This window comes from Mesoplodon bidens (assembly GCF_964165515.1).
Source record: "Mesoplodon bidens genome assembly, chromosome: 3".
Classification (NCBI taxonomy): Eukaryota; Metazoa; Chordata; class Mammalia; order Artiodactyla; family Ziphiidae; genus Mesoplodon; species Mesoplodon bidens.
In genome coordinates, this window is record NC_138178.1 from 103773175 (window position 1) to 103783975 (window position 10801).

The following is a 10801-nucleotide window of genomic DNA, read 5'->3' on the forward strand; positions in this document are numbered from 1 at the left end:
CTATTATTCCCAGTTTTCCACCCATTTATCTTGAAGTTCGGATGCTTTTCTTATTCAAAATACCTGTTTATCAATCTACACTAAAAATAATTCAGAAGCCTCCTGATAAAGGTACAAATGTGTACATAAGTTTTTTTTTTTAATTTACATCTTTATTAGAGTATAACTGCTTTACAATGTGTGTTCGTTTCTGCTTTATAAAAAGTGAATCAGGGCTTCCCTGGTGGCGCAGTGGTTGAGAGTCCGCCTGCCGATGCAGAGGACACGGGTTCGTGCCCCGGTCCGGGAAGATCCCACATGCCGCGGAGCGGCTGGGCCCATGAGCCATGGCCGCTGAGCCTGCGCGTCCGGAGCCTGTGCTCCGCAACGGGAGAGGCCACAACAGTGAGAGGCCCGCACACCGCAAAAAAACAAACAAACAGTGAATCAGTTATACATACACATATGTCCCCATATCTCTTCCCTAGAGTTTCCCTCCCTCCCACCCCTCTAGGTGGTCACAAAGCACCGAGCTGATCTCTCTGTGCTATGTGGCTGCTTCCCACTAGCTATCTATTTTACGTTTGGTAGTGTATATATGCCCATGCCACTCTCTCTCTTTGTCCCAGCTTACCCTTCCCCCTCCCCGTATCCTCAAGTCCATTCTCTAGTAGGTCTGCGTCTTTATTCCCATCTTGCCCCTAGGTTCTTCATGACTTTTTTTTTTTTTTTAGATTCCATATATATGTGTTAGCAAACGGTATTTGTTTTTCTCTTTCTGACTTGCTTCACTCTGTATGACAAGACTCTAGGTCCATCCACCTCACTACAAATAACTCAATTTCGTTTCTTTTTATGGCTGTGAAAATGTGTACATAAAAGTTTTAAAGCATATTCAATTACTCAGTCATAGTTTAGTGAACTAGCATCCCTCGGAATGGCAAACCATGGCCCAAGCACCAACAGCTTGCTTTTGTGAATAAAGTTTTACTGGAACACTGCCAGGCCATTCATTTAAGAAAAAGCTTGCCGACTCCTAATCTAGAGCTATTCGCAAACTTTAGTGTGTATCAGAGTTTTATGGAGAGCTAAGAAACACAGAGGCCCAAATTCATTACCAAGTTCCCAGGTAATTGTGAGATACACCAAAATTTGAGAACCCCTGCTCTGGTTGGGTGCTTCTCAAACTTTAATATGAACGTGAATCACCTGCTGACCTCGTTAAAACAAAGATTCTGCTTCAGGAGGGTCTGGGGTGGGCTTGAGAGTCTCTTTTTCAAATAAGCTCCTAGGTTATGTCAATACTGCTGGTCAACAGGCTATGTTTTGCATAGCAAGAATCCAGAGCAGCACTTCTCCAATTTGGCTGCACATTAGAATCTCCCGAGTAGTGGTACAAAGTGCAGATGCCACCCCCAAAGATTTGTATTTAATTGGTCTGGGGTGTGCCCTGGGCATTGAGATTTCATTTTTAAGTTCCCCAAGCGACTCTAATGTGCAACCAAGTTGGGAAACCTCTAGAGCACAACTCACCATCTCAGCAGTCAGCCAAATTTAAATAGTGGAATCCTCAACATAGCTTATTTCCCGTATATAGCACCCAAGATGGAAATAGGGCTGCTACCACAATACATATAAATATGTCTAGACTTCAGCCAGCAGACCTATTGTTCCACCCAAGTGTGTCATGAACTCTGATCTTAAGCAAGTTACAAATCGGAGCTTCAATTTCTTCATCTATCTAATGAGGATTGGAACCCCTGAGATAATGGTAAGAACAAAATGAGAGAACATTTGTGAAGGTGGTTTGGAAAGTAGTGTCTCCTATAAATAAGCATATATACAAACCCCACTTTTGGCACTCTTCTTACATGGTCTAAGAGATACATATTTCCCTTTTCACCACTAAATCACATTGAAAGAGATATAAATGGGGAAGCACACACTTTTCTCACAAAGTGCTTAATGATGCAGTTCCAGGAAGCATTGTGTCGTAAGAGCGGAACCACCCTCAACAATTGAAGGATTAGTAAGGGATTACCAGCTCCAGGGAAAAGACAAAGGACTGTGGTTTCCCAGGGTTATCAGCCCTGCCTTTTGTCATTAACTTCAAATACACTTAATGAAAACACAGGAGGTAGATTCACAGTTGCAAGTTATCAACTCCTAAAGAGCTCTGCACAGAGGATTGAAGGGAAAAAAGGACTTTCATACCAATAAAGAATAAAAACAAAAAACAGAGCCAGAGGCAGAGGAAGGAGTCGCATGGAGCTTTTTAATTTGGAAGGCAAAAAGGTTACACTTCATGGAAGGCAGAGGTTGTGTTAATAAATGCTCATTACAAAGTTGTTCTGACACAGAAGCCTGGGAACTCTCTGGGCTCTCCAACCGCATCCCAAATCAGTCGGTAGTAAGCATAAATCTGAAGTAAATCCGTGTGTCCAACAAACAGCCATCTCAAGAGCTCTTCTTATCCAGGGGAAATCAAAAAGTGAACCTTTAAGAAAGAAGCAGAAAGGTAAGAAGAGATACTCAAGGTTTCTAAAAATGTTTTGTGATATGCTACAGACAGGGTTTCGATCTAAATTCTAAACCCGTAAAGACAAAGGCAGTTATGGAGTTCCCAAATTCTGGACAGTATTTAAGCCAGGTTAGAACAACCAGAATAAAGCAAATTTTTTCACTGAACATTTTATAGAGGTATCCATAAAAATTAATGCTCAAATCTGAATTCCAAGCACACAAAGGCGTAACTGACTCGGAACTGTAGCCCTGGGTTCTAACGCCACCTCTGCAATTAATTAGCTGCACGACTTTAGTAAGTCACTCTGACCTCTCTGATCCACAAACCCCTCTTTGTGGTGAGAGGATTGCAACTTAGCCTAAAGAGCTTTTCTGGATTTAGAAAGCTTACAAAGCACTAACTTCCAGTTTGGGGGGTGGGGTAGGGGGAGTGGAAGAAGGAAGAATTCGAAAGAAAGTAGAGAAAGATTCCCAATCTCAGATTTAACGAAGTACCAAAACAGAAGAAATAATTTTCTTTTCATTTAACAGTAAGATTATTTTTGGCAAGAAGGAGGTGGAGAGTAACCCCAAGAGAAGAGGCCACACAGCTGCCAGAGTCAGATGGGACTGACTGTAAGCTGTGAGGTGGAGCCCAGCCCTGCCCTGTAAACACAGACTTCCCTTCTCACACCTCTAGGAGGGCTGCCCACCTGGTGTGCTCCAACACGGTGTGGCCAGAAGGTGACCCCTTGGCCCTAGGGGCCCCAATGTCCCCAACCACAAGCAGCCCATTTTCCTGCAGTGTGCCATAAAAATATTGTCATCTTCTATGTGTGAAGATGAGAAAGGTTGGGAAACACTATGTTTCAGAAGAGCTGGGCTACACCAGTAGGTGAAAGGGCACCACTTTATTTTGTGCATTGGTTCAGGTGACCTGGAGATTCTAGCATCAGAGTTTAGAGGAAAGATCTTAGACTTCTAGCCAGATTGCTTTTATTCCACTAACAATGAAAGAGAAATGCTACATAATTGCAGAACATTCCTGCATCAGTGGAATTACGAGAAATATGTAAAACAAAGAGCAAAAACAGGGAGCAAAAGTGATCACAGTGTCAAATAAGAACAAACAGACCTATTAAAACTAACCTATTCACTCTATCAAATGTCTTAAAGCAAACTCACTGACAACAGACTATGAACTAATACCACACATCAGTTCTAATGGCCAAGGTGAGAGAGGAATAGAGCACAGGGCCACTTCAGGGAAGAGCCTGACACAATGAGAATTATAAAAGAAATCCTCATTCAGTACAAAAGTCAAGTTTTGAGATCCTATGACAATAAAACATATTGATCTAAGACACTGGGATTGGTCCAACTAAAAGGCAAAAAATGACTCATGAGAGTAAATCTCTTTGACAATGGTTTTCAGAAAATTCCTATTTACATAGATCTGCTCCTTTCTTTTAAGGCAAAAATATATCTACCAGACAGTACTCTAAAAGCAGAGGTTCTAGGAGTCTTTGAAATATTAGCTCAACAAAATTGGACTATTCACCAGCTCAGAAGAATGATTTCAACTGTTAACCAGGGGATAAAGGTTTCAGGAAACTGACAAATAAAATTTCCTCCCCTGATATCAAGACATGCAAAGTGGAAGACACCTACTGAGAAGAGTTAGCATGACTTCTTCAGTCTATTCACCCAAGCAGGAAAGACAGCACCATTCAATCAGCCTGTTCTCATCATCTTAAGAGAAAGCAAGGCACAACACAAAGAACTATTAAAAAGAATTACTCTCTGTAGAGACACAAAAGATGATGCCAGACAGGGTCATTTCTGTTTGGAATCTGCTTCCCCAGCACCATCTCTATTCAGACACCAGTACTGAGCAGATATGCCCAAATACTGATTTTCCTTCAATCCATCTCATCCTAGATCCTGGTCACCCAATTAAAACTGAAATTAGAGAAAATGTGAATCAAAGACCATTCTGCAGAAACTCTAGGTTCAGAGCTCAATGTGAATCACTACAATTTCAGAAGGCACGGATCGGAAAATGAAAGGAGCTGTAGAAATCAGCTCGTCCAATCCTCTCAGTCTTACAGATGAGGAAACCATCACCTGAGAGTTTGACAGATTTGTCCAGAGCTGTGCTGTCCAATACCACGCCACAGGTGACTATTTAAGCTGAGTTAAAATTAAATAAAATGAAAAATTCAGTGCCTCACTTAGCCACATTTCAAATGTTCAATAACTACATGTGGCTAGTAGCTACCATTATTTGGCAGTGCAGACTTAGATTTACACAGTGCAAAGTTCTACTGGACAGCGCCAGCCCATGGTCACCCTCTCTGGATAAAGTCGGGTCTCCTGATCTGCATCCTCCTCCACTTCTTCCAGATCATACTAAAGATGACCAACTTTGCAGAAACATTTTAGATAGCCTGTCTTCATCCTTTCTTATCAACCTCTCCTAAGTTTTTCCCATTTGAAAAAGAGAAGCAAGCTTAATACTGTTAATGGAAACCTTCTAACAAAATGTATATATTCATCATCCAAAAGTCTTTGAACACAATAGAAATGTAAAAGTGTGAAGTCAAAGTATCTGTTATCGAGTTCCCACTCAGTCACTTATTAGTTCCAGGCCCTGGAGAAGTCAACTTAAATTTCACCAAGCTTTAATTACCTCATGTACAGAACAGGAACACTACTATTTGTCTACCTCCATCATAGGGTGGGCCGTGAGGATGACGTGGGTTGATATGTGTAAAAGTGTATGTGGGGACTTCCCTGGGGGCACAGTGGTTAAGAATCTGCCTGCCAATGCAGGGGACACGGGTTCAAGCCCTAGTCCGGGAAGATCCCACACGCTGCCGAACAACTAAGCACATGCACCACAACTACCAAGCCTGCATTCTAGAGCCCGCAAGCCACAACTACTGAAGCCCACGCACCGCAACGAAGAGTAGCCCCCGCTCGCCACAACTAGAGAAAGCGCGTGCACAGCAATGAAAACCCAACGCAGCCATAAATAAATAAATAAATAAATAAATAAATAAATAAATATTTTTTTTAAGTGCATGTGGAGTGTGAGTCCTGCAAGCCTGGTTATGTGATAACTGTAAAACGTTTGACAAATGTTGTCTAATTTTGTAAAAGGCCTTATACAAACACTATGCATTTTGTTACAGACAATCGCACTTTTGATGGATGATGAAAACCTGGTAATATGGATAAAAAGCAACAATTGAAGGTAAAAAGCAAGAAGAAAAGAAAAAGCAAAGCTCAACTGAGGATCCACACAAACAGCATGATCCTCCTCAAACACAATGGGAATATCATGAATCAGAGGCTTTAACAGCTGCAAAAGACTCTAATGACCATCCAGGCCAATCCCCTCCCTATGCACATAGGGAAATTAGGGCTCAAGCTTATTTCTCCATTCAACTAGTTAACAACACAGCAAAGTCTACAACACAGGTCTTCCGACTTCTAGCCTCACGCCCCACTCCATCGTCCCTCGTGTGAATTGTTCCCTTGGCATCTTTCTTCCCCAGCACTTTCCCCATGTCTTAGCATTCACATCACTAATGATACAGCTATTTTATACAGCATTTTGTTGCAGCTGAAAAAGATTTACTCATTCATACACTCATTCAACAAACATGCATTGTGACCGTTAGCCCTGTGCTAAGCTCTGAGGTCCCCACCCTCTGGGAATTTAACAGTCCAGTGGGAGAGACAAGAAAATGAATGGTTTCACAACCATGTGGTTAAGTGCAGCATTAGGGGCATGCACAGTGGACCGTGAGGGCCCCAAGAAGAGGGTCTTATGCAACCTGGGGGCAGAATGACTTGCAGTCGGAATCATCTGAGCTGCAAGGCTAGAGAAACTAAGGCAGGGAATGAACCTCATAAATACAAACCTATGGGAATTCCCTGGAGGTCCAATGGTTAGGACTCAGCACTTTCACTGCCGGGGCCCGGGTTCCATCCCTGGTCAGGGAACTAGGACCCCGCAAAACGCAAAGCTTGGCCATATTTTTTTAAAAAGACACAAATCTACTTGATATTCTCTTTTATTCTTTTTCTCTCTCTCTCTTTTTTTTTTTTTGGTAGTTTTAAGTGAACCAAATACCAAATAGAGCACAATCACTAATTCAAGAATCATCAATTATTTGGGTTTTTTGTAAATAAAATAAGCAGATTCAAGGTTTTAAGAATAAGTAAAGAATCTCACCCTCCAACCAGGAAAAAAAAGGGGGTTGAGAAAATATGCTAACTCAAAATACTTTCTACAAATTTAGAGTAGTTCCCTTTTTGAGAACTTATCTGGTGGCTAAACCTAATTCAATATAAGGTGAACTGTCACAGAGAAAATGAAATGGAAAATAACCCCCCCACCCAAAAAAATTAAAGATGACTGCCAGCAGGAGGTCATGCTGAGGGCAAAAACAGGTCTGCAAGAAACTGGAAAGGGAGCTCTCGAACTGACAGATCAGAAAAGGAAATAAAAAGTCAATCTCTGGGTCACCGTGCACTTGGTCTTCCCTAGGTGACAAAGGTTGCATGCCCTTTTGTGCTTGACACCGCCCACCTCTGGCCAGAATGTAAAGCAAGCCCCACCCAACACCTAGGCCCGCTTGGACCTCTGCTGCCCTCCTGTGACTGGAAAGAAACTAGGTTTTATCACAAAGGTATCTGTGGTTTCTTCCCCCAAACTCAGCTTCTCTTGGGCTTTGTAGTACCTTCTCTCAGCAATGAAATGTACAGGCCACTGGGTGGTAGTAACGCCTAAGAAATAACATTTAGATCCCCTTCCAGAGGTAACTTTCTAGAGTACTGCAGTACTGTATGATGCATTCAAAAAGCCAACGGCGGCGACTGCTTGTTTGTAAATAGTACTGTTTGTCAGTTATGTTCTGCCCAGCCCTGTAGCGCCCTCGCTCCAGCCAGGATTAAACACTACGAATTTTTAAAGACCTGTGGGAGAACAGCCTCCACCATAAAAACAAAGCAACACTAACAAGGTTTCAGCACAACCTGGTGGCAAACAATCACCCTCAGGCTGAGCATACTTCCAAGCTCAGGTCTGTCCCCTTGTCGAAGCCCTGTTCACTTCTCCCTCTGATCCAGGGCCCAGTGTCATCAGGAACTTTCCTTCCCAAGCTGTGACCCAATGTAGCTAAGTCCCTCTTTTCTTCATTTCCCTTCAGAACACCTGAGATAGGCTGACATTTTCTGAAAAGAATTTCACAAGGAGACATTGAAAAACAAAACAGGAAATATTCACAGATAGTATGTAAATCTTTAAATATTCAAACCTACTGAACTTCTATATAATGCATTCATTCAAAATAGATTACTGCCACCTAAGTGCCAAACACTGATCATCACTTTAGGTGTGCATGGATTCTCCCAACTCAGAAGCTCACTAGGAGCATTTTTCACTTTTGCATTTTCATTTTTTTTAATAAATTGATTTATTTATTTTAGTTTTGGCTGCGTTAGGTCTTTGCTGCGCACAGGCTTTCTTTAATTGTGGCAAGCAGGGGCTACTCGTTGCCCCCCGTGTGGGCTTCTCATTGCGGTGGCTTCTCTTGTTGCAGAGTACCGGCTCTAGGCACAAGGGCTTCAGTAGTTGTGGCACGCAGGCTCAGTAGCTGTGGCTCACGGGCTCTAGAGCGCAGGCTCAGTAGCTGTGGCGCACGGGCTTAGTTGCTCCGCGGCATGTGGGATCTTCCCGGACCAGGGCTCGAACCCGTGTCCCCTGCCTTGGCAGGCGGATTCTTAACCACTGCACCACCAGGGAAGCCCTGCATTTTCTTCTTTTTTTTTTTTTTTTTTTTTTTTTTGCGGTACGCGGGCCTCTCACTGTTGTGGCCTCTCCCGTTGCGGAGCACAGGCTCCGGACGCGCAGGCTCAGCGGCCATGGCTCACGGGCCCAGCCGCTCCGCGGCATGTGGGATCTTCCCGGACCGGGGCACGAACCCACGTCCCCTGCATCGGCAGGTGAACTCCCAACCACTGCGCCACCCGGGAAGCCCTCTTCTTTTTTTTTGAATTTTATTTTATTGTTTTTATACAGCAGGCTCTTATTAGTTATCTATTTGCATTTTCATTTTTATGATAATCTAAAAAACATTATGAGTCTATTCTTTTCTCTTTTTTAATTATTTTATTTATTTATTACTTTTGGCTATGTTGGGTCTTCGTTGCTGCACACGAGCTTTCTCTAGTTGAGGCAAGCAGGGGCTACTCTTCGTTGCAGTGCGCAGGCTTCTCACTGTGGTGGCTTCTCTTGTTGCAGAGCACGGGCTCTAGGTGTGCGGGCTTCAGTAGTTGTGGTGCACGGGCTTCAGTAGTTGTGGCTTGCAGGCTCTAGAGTGCAGGCTCAGTAGTTGTGCACGGGCTTAGCTGCTCCGCGGCATGTGGGATCTTCCCGGACCAGGGCTCAAACCAGTGTCCCCTGCATTGGCAGGCAGACTCTTAACCACTGCACCACCAGGAAAGCCCCTATGAGTCTATTCTTGACCACTGGCATAGCCACTTATACCAGTGCTGCCAACTGTACAGCTAACTTTTACCACAGGTTTCTCACACTGCCATCTCTGGACATGTTTTCAGGAGGCCACAAAGTCTGAAGTTTGGAAAAGGCTGTGTTAACAGATGTAGGTTTTACAATAGTCCTAGCTGAACAAAACTGCCATGAAGACGGTCAAGTCTTACAGAAGGAAGGAATGGGGACTGGAGGGATTCAAAGGAACTTCAGCTCAATCTACAATGCTTAATCTGTTCAAAACCTGTTCATTCCAGGTGGTGGATACACGGCGGTGTTTGTTATATTCTTCCCTGTACTTTTCTGTATTTTTTAAATTGTCATAAAAGCAAAGAAATTAAGTAATAAAGGAAAGGACGGTAATAAAAATAACTGTGGTAACTTTTTTTTTTTTTTGATGTGGACCATTTTTAAAGTCTTTACTGAATTTGTTACAATATCGTTTCTGTTTTACATTTTGGTTCTTTGGCTGCGAGGCACATGGGATCCTAGCTCCCTGACCAGGGATCGAACCAGCACCCCCTGCATTGGAAGGCAAAGTCCTAACCACTGGACTGCCAGGGAAGTCCCTGTGGTAACTTTTTAAACACATTTCTTTAACTCTGCGATTGTCAAATACTTTGTTATAAGCCAACTTTAAGCAAAAATAAATATTAACATTTTTTGACACCAGACTGGATTATTAGACTTAAAAGATTTCCAGCAAGGTTCTTTGAACCCCAGTTTCTCATCTGTAAGTGGAATTACCAAGCCTATCCTCATAAGGTTGTTTTGAAAATAAAATAAGACTTAAAGCCTGGCCCACGCGAGCACTCACTATCTGTTAACTTCCTTACTTCTCCTGGAATAAATTTAACTCGGTGCCATTTTCTTTTGATATGCTTTTTCACAGTAGCTGCTGGTTTTAAATGTCACCCCCAAATTCACACAACAGCAGTAAGCTACAGATGTTTATTCTTTTTATACCCAACTCTCAACATATTTGTCAAATATGGAGAATATTCAATCCGTTTTGTTCTACCTTCTGACTTGATATAAATATTGAAAACTCACTCGAAAACCATTTTAAAAGTGTTTTAGCACAATGCACATAGAACTAAGTTAGAAGCACAGAAAAAGGGCAAATAAATGTATATTTGAAAATTGAGGGCAGGACAGTACAGTATATGTCAAATTGTGATCATTTCACAAATGATCTCTGTGAAAAACCCCCTGGGGAGTCCCCCACAGAAGGATTTCACTACGAATATACTCTCTATAGAATGATTTAACGCTGCAATCTGGGATTGGAAGATCGTGCTATACCTTGGGCCCATAATTCCCTGCTGAACAGGTGGCCCTAGATCATTAATAGGGTCTGCAGTACGCAGTTTCTGCTGAGCTTGCTTTTTTGTTTCTGTTTTTTTCATGACTTTGAAATACTAGCCTCTCTGCTGCAGAGTCCTCCTCCAATCACGACGGCCCTAGGAAATTATTTTTCATGATTTGGTATTTCCCTGATCCTAGAGAACAAACATCCTTGAACTGCTTGCTCTGTCCCCTTGTTAAAGCATACAACATGGGCTTCCCTGATGGCTCAGTTGTTGAGAGTCTGCCTGCCAATGCAGGGGATACGGGTTCGAGCCCTGGTCTGGGAAGATCCCACATGCCGCGGAGCGACTGGGCCTGTGAGCCGCAACTACTGAGCCTGCGCGTCTGGAGCCTGTGCTCCACAACAGGAGAGGCCGCGACAGTGAGAGGCCTGTGCACCACGAT

At 43.0% G+C, this 10801-nt stretch overlaps 1 protein-coding gene across 1 annotated transcript in view; it reads right to left on the reverse strand.

The window, feature by feature from the left end:
- Positions 1–2234: 2234 nt before the first annotated feature.
- DAD1 (defender against cell death 1) overlaps positions 2235–10801 on the reverse strand; it is a 20373-nt gene continuing 11806 nt past the window's right edge. Inside the window, exon 3 of the mRNA XM_081228963.1 lies at positions 2235–2476. The gene's annotated coding sequence lies outside the window, so the exon portion shown is untranslated. The remainder of the gene's footprint in view (positions 2477–10801) is intronic.